Raw genomic sequence first — 18,766 nt, forward strand, 5'->3', positions numbered from 1 at the left:
TTTGAATAAATTGAACATCCAAATAAACCTGCTCCGTCATAAGACACTTCCAACACGCTATCCCTTTTCCTATGTTCTTTTGAAAATCAGGATCTCTCATACAAGACTGAATACGAGTAATCCAATTCTTTCGAATTCTTCACCATTTTCAAACCTGCAATTTATCTGGCGATAAATACATTCGCCTGAACGAGTCACGTTTACTGCGCACGCTTCGTCTGAATTTAAACCCACTATAAAGCACCAGTAGTTCTGCCTTTGCAGTAAACACCTACTGCATGTACATTTCCCTTGCACAAATTGGATTTGTCACATGCCCGACCCTGCCTTTATGGCCCCTGTGCTAGTCAGGTGGTATCAGTGGACGATAATTACCATTTCACGACCATAACGGTGACAATAAAATAAACATAGATTTTCTTTACTTCAGTTTGAGCTGAGCCGGGAGCAGTAAGTCGGCTTTGATGTTCCTCCAAACAGCAGCTATCAGTTAATTAATGGATGAGGAAAAGTGATTACTATTAATCAATTCTTTGATTGTTGTCCATGATCCAATTAATCGTAATTAACGGTGTAGTTGAGAGTCGCTTCTCTGGGTCGGTGCCTGGTTTATGGAGAAGAGAGGATGCAGTGACCACTGTGTTCATTGTCCTGCAGGTTGTTGATCCAGTTTTACGACCTTATTTTATGGTGAAATCTCACCATGAAAACTTACAGCAACGGTTATTCCCTATTTATCATGTCGGTTTTAGAATCTGAACTTTGGTGACGTATATTTACCTTCTATATATATATTCATGATCCCTGTGGGAATCTGGGGTAGAAGTGGTACCAGGTAATCTATGTTTTTTTTTATGGTTGACTGAGATGGATCAGATAGGCTGTTCTTTGACTAGGCCGATTGTGTTACTATGGTTCAAACGTATTGGATATTGCTCTAGTTTTCTGTCATTCTATTGACTGTGTAGCAGGGCATGGAGTCATCCTTACATTGTCACTTTGCTGCTGAGGTTACCATCTTTGGCCTATTGGACAAGGCATCCGATCTTGGATCAGAAGATCCATGGTTTGAACCTCATCATGGGAACTGGATATTTCAAGGTTGCTACAAGTGATTCAGACTGAATTACTTTTGGCTACCATGATAAAACTGGTGCCAGTTCCATGAAATGTCACATCATGGGAAGGAGCTGATGCTGATTCTGCTCAGTGTATTGATTAAAAAACTTGGGAATTGTTGATTAAAAGTTCTTGAAAAAATTAAGTGTTTGGAGGAAAGATGAAAGATAAATTGCATGGGAAAATAATGGGCAGCTATAAAAGACCTGTGTGCAAAACCTATTGGCAAAGATATCCTAGTAAATTGTGCATGAAGGATTAGATATGTATCCATAGCAAAGTAGAAGGGAAGAACAGTTTGTTTGAGAACACCAGTGGGTCATGATGACATGTAAACTGATGTCATGCTGTTCATCAACGGCACCAGGGCCTAGATTTTCGAAGCTCTCTTAGCGCTAAGACAGTCGTAAGTGCCATTCATTAACATTAACTTCCGACTATCTTAGCGCTAAGAGAGCTTCGAAAATCTAGGTTTCGAAGCTCTCTTAGTGCTAAGACAGTCGTAAGTGCCATTCATTAACATTAACTTACGACTATCTTAGCGCTAAGAGAGCTAAGAGAGCTTCGAAAATCTAGGCCCAGTACCACAGAAATATACCCAGGGTGCCTTTCTCAACACACAGATGTACTCAGCTCAAATTATGAGGTGCAGAAATGAACCTAAGCATGTCAATCTTGAAGTCAGGAAAGTCTATTTACACATTGCACAATACCTTTGAAGCATGGTGGAGGTTAAACTTCTTGCAAGCCAAACCCCAGTGAATTTCTTCATGGGAAGACTTCAGAACTTGTGTGATTGTGAATCAAGACCATGGCCAAATCAGAAAATACTCTGAACCTTTCTGGTACCCATTTAAGGAGTACAGCAGACTCTTGTAGATTGCATATGTGACAGCTGAAACTGTTTTTCTACATTATGAAAAGAGACAGCATTAGAAGTCTCCCCAGAAATTTGAAGATCAGCCATTTGATCCAAAGCTATAGCATCCTAAATGATTTTATAATGTGGTACGTATTATAACCCTGCCTGGTACTCGGCACTGGATGTATACCACAAGGACAGCATACTGTGTCTGAAAGGAGTAATTTTAATCTGAAGCATGCTGTTGCATTGGGCTAACACTATCAAATGGGCTTCAGTCCGACTATCTCAATCAGCCATATACGAGACCTATACACACAATAATTTTAATCTTAATATAATACAATGCCTAGCAAAAACAAATGAGAACTGAAAAGGTAAGTAATCTTGTCTAGTGATGTTTACTTGCAAAGTTGATGTCTTCACTGACAAAGTCGTTTTCTATTGTTTGTTCATGCAAAGCGATACAATGTCATTTTCTGACTACCAGATAAAAAGTTTGATGAAGCTGTAATCTGTAGATAAGCTAAACCCCCTTCTACAAACTCCTTTTTTGGACCTCAAAATTTGGCTTAACTACGGTCACCTACAGTACCTGCAAATACATGCCGATATGTAAGTGCAATCTTGGATGTGACATTAAACATCATTTCACCTGACCTCACTGAGTATGGAAACAGATTCGGCCAGACTCAATACACATTTTACCAAACTAGGGTGCGTTGTGGATACAGAGAGACACATTTGTGTAGAACCCCACCAACAATGACCCAAGTAACAAAATTACCCAGAATTCATTTCATTATCATCGCCAACAAGCAGGAGAAACTGCCTTTTCTGACCCACACTACAGGAGGATGGATAACTTAAAGTCGTGTGGACAAAACCCTGGTAAAAATATACTGAAAGGCAAAAGAAATGTCGTAATATTGGAAATGACATTTACGTATCAATGGAACATTTGAACCTATTTTTTATAAATAATACGCCACTGAAATGCAGTACCGACTTTCATCAGAGAAGATAACCCCTCTCCATTGTCCCCCACGACAATTTTGCCGCTGTTGTGTCCACTTGGATACGTTCCCGGCGGTGACGTTGGGTGAATATGGGTCTCCTGGCAGGACATCGACAAAACAGGTTCCTGACTTGGAGACGTCGCCGAATGGTAGGTCACTGACTGGTCGCTGGTGGTTTCCTATGGTCACCCAAACTGTTTCTCTGGCCCTTGCGAATAGGTCTTGCATGTGTTGATGGACGATATGATGGTCCTGGCGGCGTGTTGTTACATCGGGTTGACCACTCGTGGGCGGTCATCAGTGCTGCTGGTGGCGTTGTATCGCACTCTAAGACGTTCTATCGTTCGTAGACTGCAACTGAAGTCATTAGCAATGACTCGAGCATGTTGACCAGCGTGCAGACGTCCAATAGCTTGATGTGGTTGATCTCTCGTTAACATAGTCATAGCTGCTGTGTTCAGAAAACAAGTGAACGATTGCCATTCAAGCCGGCAATTTATGCCTGAATGCATTTATGATGCACGTGCATCTCGATTTCAATGTTGTGTTTGTGGGAACTTTTCCCTCTCCAAAAAACAAAAACATTTCTAACTTCAATCTCAAACAATACTTTATTGGGCAATGCAGGCTATACGACCACGATTCATGTTTCCTCAAACTTGACTTCTGGTCTATATTTAAAAATATAGGTTCAAATACTCCATTGATACTCAAATGTCATTTCTAATATTACGACGTTTCTTTTGCCTTTCAGTATTGATGGCATTTAATGTTTTCAAATGTTAGAAACATCAGATCACACAGTGAAACATGGCAATAAATGGACTGAAGGAACCTAGTTCATGTATCCTATGTGTTATTTTTGTCACTTATAATGTTTTAGCAATTAAATCTGCTGTTGACTGGATTTACAAATGTCAGCATTGTAAAATAGCTACAGAACATGTTGCTGTGCTGTGGCTCTATTATACTTTGTAATGGGATGCTCCACATTCTGCAGCTCACCTATACCTACTATTAAAACAGATTTCACCATCCTCTATATGATTCTACTGTAGCATCTTCAGTTTTCAGGACAATTCATGATCTGGTTTGGCAAGGAAAAGTCGTTAAGATCTCTTTATATTTAGTTAACCCGAAGTGAAGAAAGGATGTATATCTTACCAGACTGCTGTCTTACGTTTCCTTGTTTCAAATAAGATGAAATCTAAGAAAGTTGAAAACTTTAACGACCTACAAAATTGTTTTCCCTGGATTGCATACAGACTTATCTATGGATTGTTTGTATAATTCTCAGGTTCTACAAGAAAGTAAATATAGGATATATGGAAGAACAACTTGTTATTACAATTAGGACCAACCCATCCTCACACTTTGCATTTCATCCATGCTCTGTTCTTCACTGAAATATTGCTCACAAAGGTGTTAGAACCTACATACTTAAACCAAAATATATGCTCATATCTAAAGAACATACTCAAACTTTTATATGCCTCTTAAAGAAAATATGTGGAGAGAAGTTCAGAATCTGGAATTTCGTTCTTGTAACCAACAAGAGTGATATAGCCCATTCAGCTGCTACTGCTTCCACAGACATGGATGTCTGACAACTGGTGAGGTGAGGTGAAATTGGGCTTAACGTCGTGCTTGAGAATATTTCGCTCATATGACGACATGCATGTGTGTGTATGTGCCGCTGCTTGTACTAGCCCAGACTTAAGCTGGTTTTATAGTGCTAGCTCACTGAGATACCATGCCGCAGTGAAGCATGAATACCCCACTCAGACACATTATACTGACTCCGACCCGACCAGTCCTTGTTGTACCCATTAATGCTGAGCGCCAAGCAGGGACCAACAAGTACCATATTTTAACGTCTTTTGGTATGACGCGGTCGGGGATCGAATCCGCGACCTTCCGCTCTCCGGGCGGACGCTCTCTGACAACTGGTAGTTTTATACTTTGCGTACCCCTTTGATAAGTGTTACCTGGTACAGTGCCCAGTGTGTGAAATAGTTTCAAATTCTGCTAGCCAGTCGGGCTAGCAATGCCTGAAAGTTACTAGCCCACCAAATAATTCACTAGCTCAAAATGTGAGTGTAGACACAGGTTTCATCCTTAAGCTGCTAATATGATGAACATTTTTATCAGGCCTATATATTGCATGATTTAAAAGTGTGTTATAACTTAACAAGTCAGAGAGAGTGATATATTTACAAAATGACCCCATGAAAATTCATAAGCCAGTTGGGTCAGTGACTGTGGAGATTTACTGGGCCGACTGGATTTTTACTAGCCATGGGTTAGCGGGCCGGGGGCTATTTCGCACACTGACAGTGCCCACGGTAGAAGCTATGAAAACACAATATCTTTCCGAAACTGGTCAACAGTCATCAGGGGCAATGGGGTAGCCTAGTGGTTACAGCGTTCACTCCTCACGCCGAAGACCCGGGTTCGATTCCCCACATGGGTACAATGCGTGAAGCCCATTTCTGGTGTCCCCTGCCATGATATTGCTGGAATACTGCTAAAAGCGGGGTAAAACCAAACTCAGTCAGTCAGTCAGTCATGACAAGTTATACCAGACAAGGGTTCCATACACTGTACAAATATGTGGAATTGAAACTAGGTCTTTCGAATCCGAAATGGGACTCAACCCAAACAGAACAAAAATCTATTCTTAATTGAGTAAGTGAAATCATAAATATAATATATATTAAAACAAGACCTTGATGGACTTCTCTTAATGTTTGAGTGTAATTGAATGTCTGATAATATCCCATAAATATTAAACATCAAACAACAGACTTAATGGTTTTAGTGTAAATATCACATCAGCATTTCTCCACCAGACCAACCAGGACAACACCACTTTTGGTTCAAATCTGAAAGTTGTAACTAAGAAAACCACTGGTCCATACTTTTGTTGATGTAACAAGTAGGCATTTGTAGACGCCATCGTTCCAGGCCATGGGTCCCCATCAATTTATGCTTGTCATAAGAATCGGCTAAGCGGATGATGTTGTCAGATGCAGCGACCTGGTTGACTGCCTGGCATCGTATCTAGATCTGCATCACAATATTGCTGAGTATTGTATAATGCAAACAAACAAAATACATGTTTCAGATATAAGTACATAATCACAGCATGATATAGCAGTGGGTACACATGAGTTGTGTATTGAACAGTTTTATTTGTTTCGAATGAATGAAGACATGATCTGTAGTGACCATGGTCTGGTGCTTCTTGTATGTTTAGATGTAGATACTGACAGTGTGGTTAATTGGTGGGTGAGTGAGTGAGTGAGTGAGTGAGTGAGTGAGTGAGTGAGTGAGTGAGTGAGTGAGTGAGTGTGTGAGTGAGTGAGTGAGTGAGTGAGTGAGTGAGTGAGTGAGTGAGTGAGTGAGTGACCATCTGATCTCATTTGGCAGTGAGTGAGTGAGTGAGTGAGTGACCATCTGATCTCATTAGGCAGCTCTTAAGACAAGCATGGATAGCTGAAGATCAATTCTAACCCTGATCTTCACATGTTGAATGAGTAAGTGACCAAGTGAGTATTGTCGTAATTAATCAAGTTTGAAAGTCAGATAACCAATTTTATATTACGACAACTGCTCAAGATGCCAACCTACATCCCCAATGCCAGTCTTTCATACATACAAGAGAAACTGGGGTGTTTCATTGTACACATAAACTGAAGTAATAAATATTTTGAAAAGTGTTTTAAATATTTGTGATTTACAAATCATGGGTTTGATTGTGACTTACTGTTCACAAACACTGTGTTTCGTATCCACTACAGAGAAACTGCCTTCTCATTGTAAGGCGTGACATGTGACAAATCCGCCAATGCAGGTGTTATCTCAGCTGGTTTATGACAAAAAGATGCAGAAAATCTACAGATAACAACCATTTCAAATTGTCTTAGAAGGACTCTTCTTTAACTTGTCTACCAGTCTCCAGACGTTAATAAACAAGAAGTTGTCATCCATAAAGTTGTATGTTTCATTTTTTGACTCGCCAACTTCTAGAAAGCCGATCAAACAATTAACAACCATTTTGTTTGGGAATATGTTCCGTGGTTACATAAACCAAACGCCTTGCTAGAAAATAATTAGATTCCATATTCTGCTGAAACAGATGCCTTTGGGCATAATGAGAAATTAATTTAAAAATTATATGAACAGATCGCTGGAAATCAATGATGACACCTGGTGGCCCAAATAAAGGGAAAAGAAGTTTTGCCCCAAATACAGCATCCACTTATACAAAATGTGCATAAAAAAACTGTAGCCTAAGAGTGAGTGAATTCAGTTTTACAGCGCTTGTAGCAATATTCCAGCAATATCATGGCAGGGGACACCAAAAATGGGCTTCACACATTGTACCCATGTGGGGAATTGAACCCGGGTCTTCGGCGTGACAAGCGAACGCTTTAACCACTAGGCTACCCCACCGCCCTGTGGCTTAAGAGACCCGTGAAGATCCGGGGTAGAATAGGTCTTCAGCAACCCATGCTTGTCACAGAAGGCGACTATGCTTGTCGTAAGAGGTGACTAACGGGATCGGGTGGTCAGGCTGCTGATTTGGTTGATTGATATTATGCGCAGATCGATGTTTATGATGTTGATCACTGGATTGTCTGGTCCAGACTCGATTATTTACAGACCGCCGCCATATAGCTGGAATATTGCTGAGTGTGGCGGAAAACTAAACTCACTCACTCACTCACTCACTGTAGCTTAAGACCACACCCATCAATACTTATGTCATACAACAGATGCCTATCATGATATAAGTCTGGACAAATGAATGAATGAGTGAGTTTAGTTTTACGCTGCACTCAGCAATATTCCAGCTATATGGCAGCGGTCTGTAAATAATCAAGTCTGGACCTGACAATCCAGTGATTAACAGCATGAGCATCGATCTGCGCAATTGGGAACCGATGACATGTGTCAACCAAGTTAGTGAACCTGACCACCTGATCCTGTTAGTTACCTCTTACGACAAGCATGGGTTACTGAAGATCAATATTCTAACCCGGACCTTCACGGGTCAGTCTGGACAAGAAAGAATTCTTTGAAACATAGACATTAAAATATCATAAACATTGATCTTAATGTAGTGAGTTGGGTTTTACACTGGTTTTTACAATGTTCCAGCAATGTCATGTCGTGGAACACCAGAAATGGGCTTCACAGACTGTACCAATATGTGGAATTGGACCTGGGTCTTTGGTGTGATGAGTGACGCTTCAACCACTAGTCTACCCCACAGGCCTCCTAAGAAAAGAGTATTTCACATACAACTACCAATAAATCTGAACAATTTTAACACCTAGAGATTTCACTGTTTGATAATGATTCATTAACTCATGGTATATTTTGGAATTGTACCACAGACTCTTTCCTGACAGATATTTTGTATTTTATGGAAGTGTTGTCGCTTTTGTTTGCAACAGTATGATATTCACAGCTGGAATCCTCATCTTCAGATTTTCGGCGAGTTTTTCTGTAGGAAAACGACTGTAATGGACATTTTTTCAGCCTCCAGCAATGTAGAAAACATTAATATATCACCGTGAAACCAGTTTCTCATTTATGTGAAGAGATCGTCAAAAACCCCTCAGATAAATATTCTGTTGACATTTCCAAACCAATAAATATTGAAAACATGGTAGGAAAGGAAACTGTTTTTCCAAATGCCAGGTTTGAAACTGACAAATTTAATGTCAGAAACGAGCTAACCAACTGTTGAGTCTTCTCGTTTATGGTCTCCATGTATATTTTAACATTAAAAATGTATTAGTGGAATGTTTAACATCAAATAACCAACAAAAAGAGCAAAAATGTCTTTCCTACATTTTACATAATGCTAATACATGTATACTCATGCCAATAATGGTTGTCACCCCCCTCACCATCCACCCCCCTACACACACACACCTCACCACCCCACCCACACACACCCTCTCCAATTAAAAAAATTGAAGGGGGTGACAACCATTATTGGCATGAGTATATTTTAAAAAAACTTGTTTATCAAGTAAAGATGAATATCAAATATGTTTTTTTGTTTCAATAAGCTGTTATGTTTTTTAGTTAGCTACCATCACAAATCAAAAGAATGAAAATAATGACTCTATTGGTTTATAAAGAGAGACAATAAGTGTTTTTCTCAGTCAAATGTTCACAAAATATTCACATACATTCTCATCATGAAAACAAAGCTTGAGCATTGTAACCTACGAATAATGGTATGGTCCTGACAATCCGAGACACATAATTGGAGTGAAACGGGATTCGAACCCACCATTGTATCTTTCTTGCATATCACAAAGGGAAGCAACTCTGCACAGTGACTTTCAGCAGCTAAGATGATATCTGGGAACCATGTTTGTTCTTGCTTTGTTCAATATTTCAGCTTTCTGACTGTGGTCTGAAAACAACAATCCAGTGATCAACATTACAAGAATCGATCTACCCAATTGGGATACAGTGACATGTTTCAATCAAGACATAGAACCTGACCACTCGATCCCGTTAGTCGCCTCTTACGACAAGGGTGGGTTACTGAAGATCAATTCTAACCTGGATGTTCATGGGTCATAGTGAAATATTTTTATTTTTTATTTTTCTGAACTGTACAGTTTGGTGCCAAGTCCTTTCAGTATGCAGCTGCTACCCTTTGGAACTCTGCCTCTTGATCTAAAACTAGTACCAACTCTTCAAAAACAGACTCAAAACACACCTCTTTCAACAAAATGTTTCATAAATCCATGCATTTTCTTGTACATATGAACTGTGACTTGTCAGCGCTTTGAGCATTGCCTTTGTGTGGTGGAAGTCAGCGGTATATAGATACTCTTATTATGTTTTACAGATTAAAGATGAAAATGTAGCAGAGAGGGTTCGGGTGATCCTGGCACAGTCAGGCTGGCAAGGCTCATCATCAGCTCAGGGCCCTTGCCCCCTCTACACGCAGCCCAGACAGCAAATGGGACTTCTCCCAGAAAACACTGCCTAGTCTAACCCACCAAGAACTTTCTGGAGATTATGTAGACTCCCCAACACTGCAGCCTTCTGCATTACCCAGAGTGTCAGAAGGGCTGTGCTCCCGGTGGAGAACCCTGGCACTCTCCTGATCTGCGCCAAGAGATCAGGAGGTACCAAACCAAGGGCACCGAGAACAATGGGGAGTCTGATGCCATCAAAAGGGACAGAAAATTCAATGATATAAATAAATTCATTGACACTATCAAAAAGGACAAGATCAGGTTTGTTGGCAGAAATTCTTCTGAGGCTGTATATGGGCCTATTCCACAGAAGTTTGAAAGCATCATTTTCCATGACACCCTGGACATGTTCAGGGTCGTACCATGGATGGACCTCGGAGTCAAAGCCACAGACATAGCGGAGACGGTAGTAAAAGCAACGAGCAATGCCATCATGTCGTTTAAGATATACTGTTTGTGCCAAAGAAGGGCATCCACTGACAAGATGTTGCACAGTCTCTGTAAATTCATTACATAGTCGTCATTTCATATTGATATTTTCTTTAAGAATCACATTTAGGCGATTACGAGTGGGAAGTGACTGGTCCTGAGCAGCAAAAAGGAAGCCCTCAGTTTCACATTTAAGACCAGCTGACTTCATCCAGGCGAAGGAGTCGGTGGGATTATTATTATTATTATTATTATTTTTACAGATTAAAGAAAGTATGCAGCAGAGTGGGTTCGGGTGATACTATTATTATTATTATTATCATTATTACAGTAGGCCATTGTACAGTATTTACAGGGATTACAGGAGCTCCCTCTCTAACAATGCATAGTGAAGACAGCAAAGTTACATAACAGGTTGCTGTTTGACGTTGGCATGAGAATGCATAAAGTTTTGTTTACGGACAAGAAGGAATTTAAGTGGAATGAAGCACTGTCTCAACTCTGAGTAAAAATCACATCCAAAAGATCATGATATTCATCTTCAGCAGCATGACAACTACAGTATTTACATATATTTTCAACTGCAGAAGAATTTTTCTTCGTAAAACATAATATCATAAAAACAACAATGAAACTGGGCTAATGATGTTCTCACTGCCTTCATGTTGAAATAGTAGAAATACTTCTCGCAGATAAATTGTTCTTTAAATAAGGAATGTGTTTTTTAAATATGAACATGCATTTTGTTTGATGTTATTGTTAGCACTCAAGTTCTGCTGAAAACAGTCTTGACATCTTTGAGTGGGTTTCAGTTTTACGCTGCTTTTAGGAGGGGACACCAGAAATGGGCTTCACATATTCTACCCATGAGGGAAATAGAACCTGGGTCTTCGGCGTGACGAGCGAACGCTTTAACCACTAAGCTACCCCACCGCCCCTTGACATCTTTGAAGTACAAGTGATGGGAATGTGCCTTTGTTTCCAACCCTTGCTTAAACCATCAAAACCAAGTCCTTAAGTGGGAGTTTTAACAGAGTAGCCAAAATATTTCCGTTCCGAGTATGACTAGCATTTTTATAAGGATTTTGAATTATTGTAGATGTCTGCTAGGGGTAGTGATATGATTACAAGGAAAACTCTTATAACTTCTGAAATAGTAAGGGACTTAAGAGTTCCAAGGTTCTGTTGTAGATTTATTTGTCTTCAGTTCCATACATAGCATTATTTTGGTGACTATATTTTGATAAATGTATACAAAACCTTTATTATCAACTGTATATTTAGGAGATAAACGTACTGTGTTTGGACATTAGATGAATGTTAGACCGAATCGATAGTCTCTAAATTTCATTTGAAGTCGAAGTAGTGCGGCAGTGTTGTATACGTGGGCAGTGAGCGCTGTGAAATCAGACGTATTTTCAATCCAAATTGATACTGATTGACCAATTGGATTGACCAATCAAATTCGAGCATTTCATGTAGCCATGGTAGAATCTTGAATACAGTGCACATCCAAACATTACATGCCCATTATAGGGCATGAAACATTTTGGAAAAATATCGGATCTATAGTAGTCAAAAGCTACATGATATAACTTCAGATGATCATACCCACCAACAATTTTTGTGCAGACGTCTTAATCAGACATTTATTTCCATAAATCAGAAATTGTTGATAAATTGAAACCCTAAAAACATATTCTGTTCATCATGAGATCAACCACTTGTTTCCCAACCAGGATATAATCATTTTGAAGCCACCATTATAACCCTTGAATAGCTCTGATGGCAGCTTATAACAAGATTTGAACCACTCACTTCATGATTTACTTCATTTTTTATTACAAAAACAGACATGTCCTTTCACTTGTCCATTCCATCTGACATCTTCTCAATTTGATTTCCCAGCAGAAGCCCCATGACTTTTGAAACGTCCACTAAAATGCCACAAGAACATTATAAAAGATAAAGTGCTTATTTGTTCTGGCATGGCAAGAAGGGACGCAGTAATAGTGCAGGAACTCAAGGTCGCTAGAAGTGCCAGGCAAGTGGTATAAGTGGGCCCTAACTAGTGTTATTAGCTCAGCTGATCTCGTGTCATCAACTCGTAAAGGCTGAGATCTACTGCCATCATATAATGTTCTATCTGATTACATAAACATGCCCTTGTAACAGCCACTTATGTCAAAAGCCAACACTGTTGCTCATGCTGGACGAAACGATTTTTTGGGGAAAGCTGCTTACGGAGAAATCGATAATAAAATATTACTATTTCAAGCGTACATAATATTTTTTGTTCTGTTAGTGGTTTGTGAAGACACATGCACTCTAAATGTATCTTCTGGCATTTGTATTCTAGAATGCTGGAGAATTTATATCTCCAAGTTGTTGGAGCCGTGAGAGCTCCAGAATGACTGGAGCTTCGAGGGATGGGAACTGGAATATGAGTTGAGGTGTAGTGGGGTTTAGCTTTGGAGTCAAGATTACTGCACTTTTAAAGTGGCATGTGTGCGAGCCTGTTTATGTGTGTGTGTGTGCATGCATGCATGTGTGTGTTGTGTGTATAAATAATATGTGTGTGTGTTTGTGGGGTGGGGCTGTTCCTGATGGTTTGTGTGTCCGTCTGCCTGTGTGTGTGGCTGTGTGTGTGTGTGTCTGTTGGTCTACTCGAGTGTGTCTGTGTTTTTGTGAGTGTGCGTGTGTCTGTCTAAGTGTGTTTGTGTTTCTGCCTGTCTGTCTACCTCTCTGTGTGTGTGTCTGTGTGTCTGTTTTGTATGCAGGTGTGGCCATGACTGATTGTTTGTTTGTTGTGGTTAGAAAGTGTATTGAAATACTACAGATTGCTTAAAACAGATATTTATTCTGCTCCTTACGAACAGGTGGAATAATTGTTATTGCAACAAACACATAAAATATATCTGCAAAGCTGGCCATGAAAACTATCTTTATGTATCATCACAATCATTAGCAGTGAGGTAAACAGCATCCTTCCAAGTATGCACCAATATCCAGAATTTTCTCATCTTATCTCCATTCCACTCAAGCGGTTTCTCATTGATGGAACTGACACCTGAAATCTACGTCAATCTTTTTCATACCATCAGCATATGATTTCAAAAAGCATGATATATACAACTGTGAGGTTCTGCTTGGTGACAGTTTCAGATACAACCCACCTGCCCACAACAAGGTAGGCCTGATGAATTCATTACCCATCCCCTCTTGATCTATAGACATGGATTTCAATGAAATATGCAATTTAAAAAACTCGCAAATTACAGTTCCAGCCGATGTAAACATCCTACACCTGTCAAAATCCCATTAACTGAGCAATAAAGTTCAGTGTATGTAGCATTTCGGCTGCCAGGATGGCTAGTGATGAGGTTTATCAATGTTTCAAGCCCCACTTGGTTTAAGCAGATCAGCAAATGAGGAGAGGGGCATGGTTTGGTGCACCAGTGAGGAGATAGGTGCTGAAGTCTACATCAACAGACCAAACAGTGAGAAGAACTCAGTTCATTTCACTTGAGAATCCGAGATAAACATAACATGCATGCACTCTTTGACTTTCCTCAAGAGGAAGAATCACTTTCGATTCTGTGTCGTTAATGCCATGTAGATCAAAGAGCAGATAGTGTCATGTAAAGCGTGAAGAAAATACTGACAAAATAATATAGCATCATGAGTAATTTGGAGGATACTTTTATGTCAGTATGAGATCAAACTTTACTGCAAAGTGGGCAGTTGGGTAGTTTAGTGGTGAATGTGTTTGCTTCTCATGCCGAATCTCTGGATTCAATACCCGTGAAGGTGCGGGTTAGAATGAACCTTCAGTAACCCATGCTTGTCGTAAGAGGTGACTAACGGGATCAGGTGGTCAGGCTCGCTGGCTTGGTTGACACATGTCATCGGTTCCCAATTGCTCAGATCAATGCTCATGCTGTTGATCACTGGATTGTCTGGTCCAGACTTGATTATTTACAGACCGCCACCATATAGCTGGAATATTGCTGAGTGCGGCGTAAAACTAAACTCACTCACTCTGGATTCAATTCTCCACATGGGTTAAATGTGTGAAGCCCCTTTCTGGTGTTCCCCGCCAATATTGCTAAAAGAGGCATAAAACAATATTCACTCATTACAAAAACTATTCTTTTGGCAAGGATACAACATTTTACTTTCACTGTGAGTTAATTTCCTCGCTTAAGGAAGATGATCCCAGTTACATGATGTGGCCTGTAAATAATTGAGCTGGGATGAGACAAGACAGTGATTGATATTATGAGCAATGATCAATACATGCCATGACGGTATGAAGACACGTAATCAAGTCAAGTAAAAACTAACGCACGTCCTAACTATTGCCTTAAAATGTCCTTGGATCATAGACCCGTCAAGATCTGGGTTAGAATTGATCTTCAGTGACCCATGCTTGTCGTAAGAGGTGACTAACGGGATCGGGTGGTCAGGCTTGCTGACTGGGTTGACATATATCATATCCCAATTGTGTAGATAAATGCTCATGTTGTTGATCACTGGATTGTCTGGTCCAGGCTCAATTATTTAAAGACTGCCGCCATATAGCTGGAATATTGCAGAGTGCTGCATAAAACTCAACTCACTCACTCCTTGGATCATAGTTATGGATTCAGGGTGTTAAAGAAGCACATGGTCAGATGATTACACGTCTAGCTTACTCCTAACACTGGTTTATAGACAAGGTGCTCCAAGTCAGCATTTAACATTTCCCTGCACTTTTGTGAAACTGCTTAGGAAAAACTAATCAAATATCAACTTATACAGTAATTTAGAGGTAATTGCTTCTGTTTGATCTCACAGGGGTCAATTTTCAAACTGCTGATCTCAGGAAATTTACGCAGCTTTTGACATTGAACTATGTATGCATTTTGATAAATCATTAGGTTGCGATAATTGACCAATTAAAGGTTACTGATACAAAGACAATTCTGTGCCCACGCGTAACACTGTCTGGCATTAAAGTTTCATCACGCGAAGGTGTAATAGGTTTCTTTATGGTGCACATGTGATTGACCGGACTGAGAAATGATATACGGTAAAAGAAAATGTACTTTTGCAGAGTGCCAGTTACCATTTTCTCTTGTGTGTGTGTATTACGCATCCATGTTTTGGGCTTCACTGACCGTATATATGAGCCAGTTACCATGGTCTCTAGAGTACAGGCTGTTTTGACAAATATTTTCAGAATAATAGTTCTTTTTTGCTTTGGCAGAAATTAACAGAACTGTTTATTCAAGTTAACAATACGATACAACTTGCTGTACAGAGTTACGTCCCTTGGGCAGGCCAGGAACCTGTGATTGTGGGTAGGGCTGGGATGTGTCCAAATCTTCTCCCTGACATCCAAAATCCCCATAAGCTGACCCTCCCCTGGTACTTGATGAAGGTATCAAGGGTTGGGCACAAAATTTCTATTAGGGAATTTGGTTCTGGATCCCTAGATCAAAAACTGTTTTGATCTTACCTATAAATGCAACAAAACCCTTTCCACATCCATAAGAAATCTTCGCTACAAACAGAGTCAATTGTACAATTCTGACTTTATCATGAGTATATGTATTTGTTTCAGCAGTATTACAGCTGTACGATGTTGTTTGTAAACAAAGCAGTCTGGACCAGGCAATCCAGTGACTATCACCATGCAATACGATATCAGAGAATGTGTTTATAAATCATTATCAAACAGTGACGATCCGAGTTGTGTCCCTGAAAAGGTGAGCATGATCCTGACCCACAGGCGGCACCCGTCATAAACATAGAAAAGTCTAGTCCTGTGTTCACCAGAAATAATTCGGCAACGTATGGTATAAGTCAAAATAGGGAATTGCAGTGAACAACATGTTTGTTACTGAGGCATCAATGCAGAAATGTCCACCACATGCCTGCCATAAAACCTTTTGAGAGCTTTACTGAGGCCTTGAATGTTATAATCTTAAGCGAATAATTTTAGATCAAGAGTAGTGTCATGCTCCTGATGAAAAGAACATGCTCGATTGTTACACAAAAGTTGTGAAAAGTAAACACCAAAGGCTATGATAATGCATGCACAGAAGGTGACTGATTCTGATAATGCATTGAGTTGAGTTGGGCTTTACGTCACATCAGCATTATTCCAGTCATATAGTGACGAGATCAAGTCTGCATTCAAAAACATTTAAGTACAAAGTCCAAATGAGTTTTATTTTGAAAACATATATATTCATTGCATTATTATTTAAAAACAGAAAATGTCATAGCACCAAATTTAAAAGCAATCAATTCATTATTCATATTACATAGTTAGGATATAGGTCAACTTCCCTCAGGTAGTTAACGATGAGATGCCCGCTCACGCAGGAAAGCAGATCTTTCAGATTTCTCGCAATGCATACACAGAAGGTCACTGATTCTGATAATACACACACAGTGAGTGAGTGAGTGAGTGAGTTTAGTTTTACACCTCACTCAGCAATATTCCAGCTATATGGCGGCAGTCTCTAAATAATCGAGTCTGGACCGGACAATCCAGCATCGATTTACACAATTGGGATATGATGACATGTGTCAACCCGGTCAGCAAGCCTGACTACTCAATCCTGTTAGTCGCCTCTTATGACAAGCATAGTCGCCTTTTGTGGCAAGCATGGGTTGCTGAAGACCTATTCTACCCCGGATCTTCACGGGTCAATGACACACAGAAGGTAACTGATTCTGATCGTGCATACAGAGAGGGTAACTGATTCTGATAATGCATACACAGGTCACTGATTCTGATAATGCATACACTGAAGGTAACTGATTCTGATAATGCATACACTGAAGGTAACTGATTCTGATAATGCATACACAGAAGGTAACTGATTCTGATAATGCATACACTGAAGGTCACTGATTCTGATAATGTATACACAGAAGGTAACTGATTCTGATCGTGCATACAGAGAGGGTAACTGATTCTGATAATGCATACACAGGTCACTGATTCTGATAATGCATACACTGAAGGTAACTGATTCTGATAATGCATACACTGAAGGTAACTGATTCTGATAATGCATACACAGAAGGTAACTGATTCTGATAATGCATACACTGAAGGTCACTGATTCTGATAATGTATACACAGAAGGTAACTGATTCTGATAATGCATACACTGAAGGTAACTGATTCTGATAATGCATACACTGAAGGTGACTGATTTTGATAATGCATACACAGAAGGTCACTGATTCTGATAATGCATACACTGAAGGTAACTGATTCTGACAATGCATACACTGAAGGTCACTGATTCTGATAATGCATACACAGAAGGTCACTGATTCTGATAATGCATACACTGAAGGTAACTGATTCTGATAATGCATACACTGAAGGTCACTGATTCTGATAATGCATACACTGAAGGTCACTGATTCTGACAATGCATACACTGAAGGTCACTGATTCTGATAATGCATACACTGAAGGTCACTGATTCTGATAATGCATACACTGAAGGTCACTGATTTTGATAATGCATACACTGAAGGTCACTGATTCTGATAATGCATACACTGAAGGTCACTGATTCTGATAATGCATACACTGAAGGTAACTGATTCTGATAATGCATACACTGAAGGTCACTGATTCTGATAATGCATACACTGAAGGTAACTGATTCTGATAATGCATACACTGAAGGTCACTGATTCTGATAATGCATACACTGAAGGTAACTGATTCTGATAATGCATATACTGAAGGTAACTGATTCTGATCGTGCATACAGAGAGGGTAACTGATTCTGATAATGCATACACAGGTCACTGATTCTGATAATGCATACACTGAAGGTAACTGATTCTGATAATGCATACACTGAAGGTAACTGATTCTGATAATGCATACACAGAAGGTCACTGATTCTGATAATGCATACACTGAAGGTCACTGATTCTGATAATGTATACACAGAAGGTAACTGATTCTGATAATGCATACACTGAAGGTAACTGATTCTGATAATGCATACACTGAAGGTGACTGATTTTGATAATGCATACACAGAAGGTCACTGATTCTGATAATGCATACACTGAAGGTAACTGATTCTGACAATGCATACACTGAAGGTCACTGATTCTGATAATGCATACACTGAAGGTAACTGATTCTGATAATGCATACACTGAAGGTCACTGATTCTGATAATGCATACACTGAAGGTCACTGATTCTGATAATGCATACACTGAAGGTCACTGATTCTGATAATGCATACACTGAAGGTCACTGATTCTGATAATGCATACACT

This window comes from Haliotis rubra, unplaced genomic scaffold, assembly GCF_003918875.1.
Source record: "Haliotis rubra isolate DU_JTF1 unplaced genomic scaffold, ASM391887v1 Scf21, whole genome shotgun sequence".
NCBI classification, from domain to species: Eukaryota; Metazoa; Mollusca; class Gastropoda; order Lepetellida; family Haliotidae; genus Haliotis; species Haliotis rubra.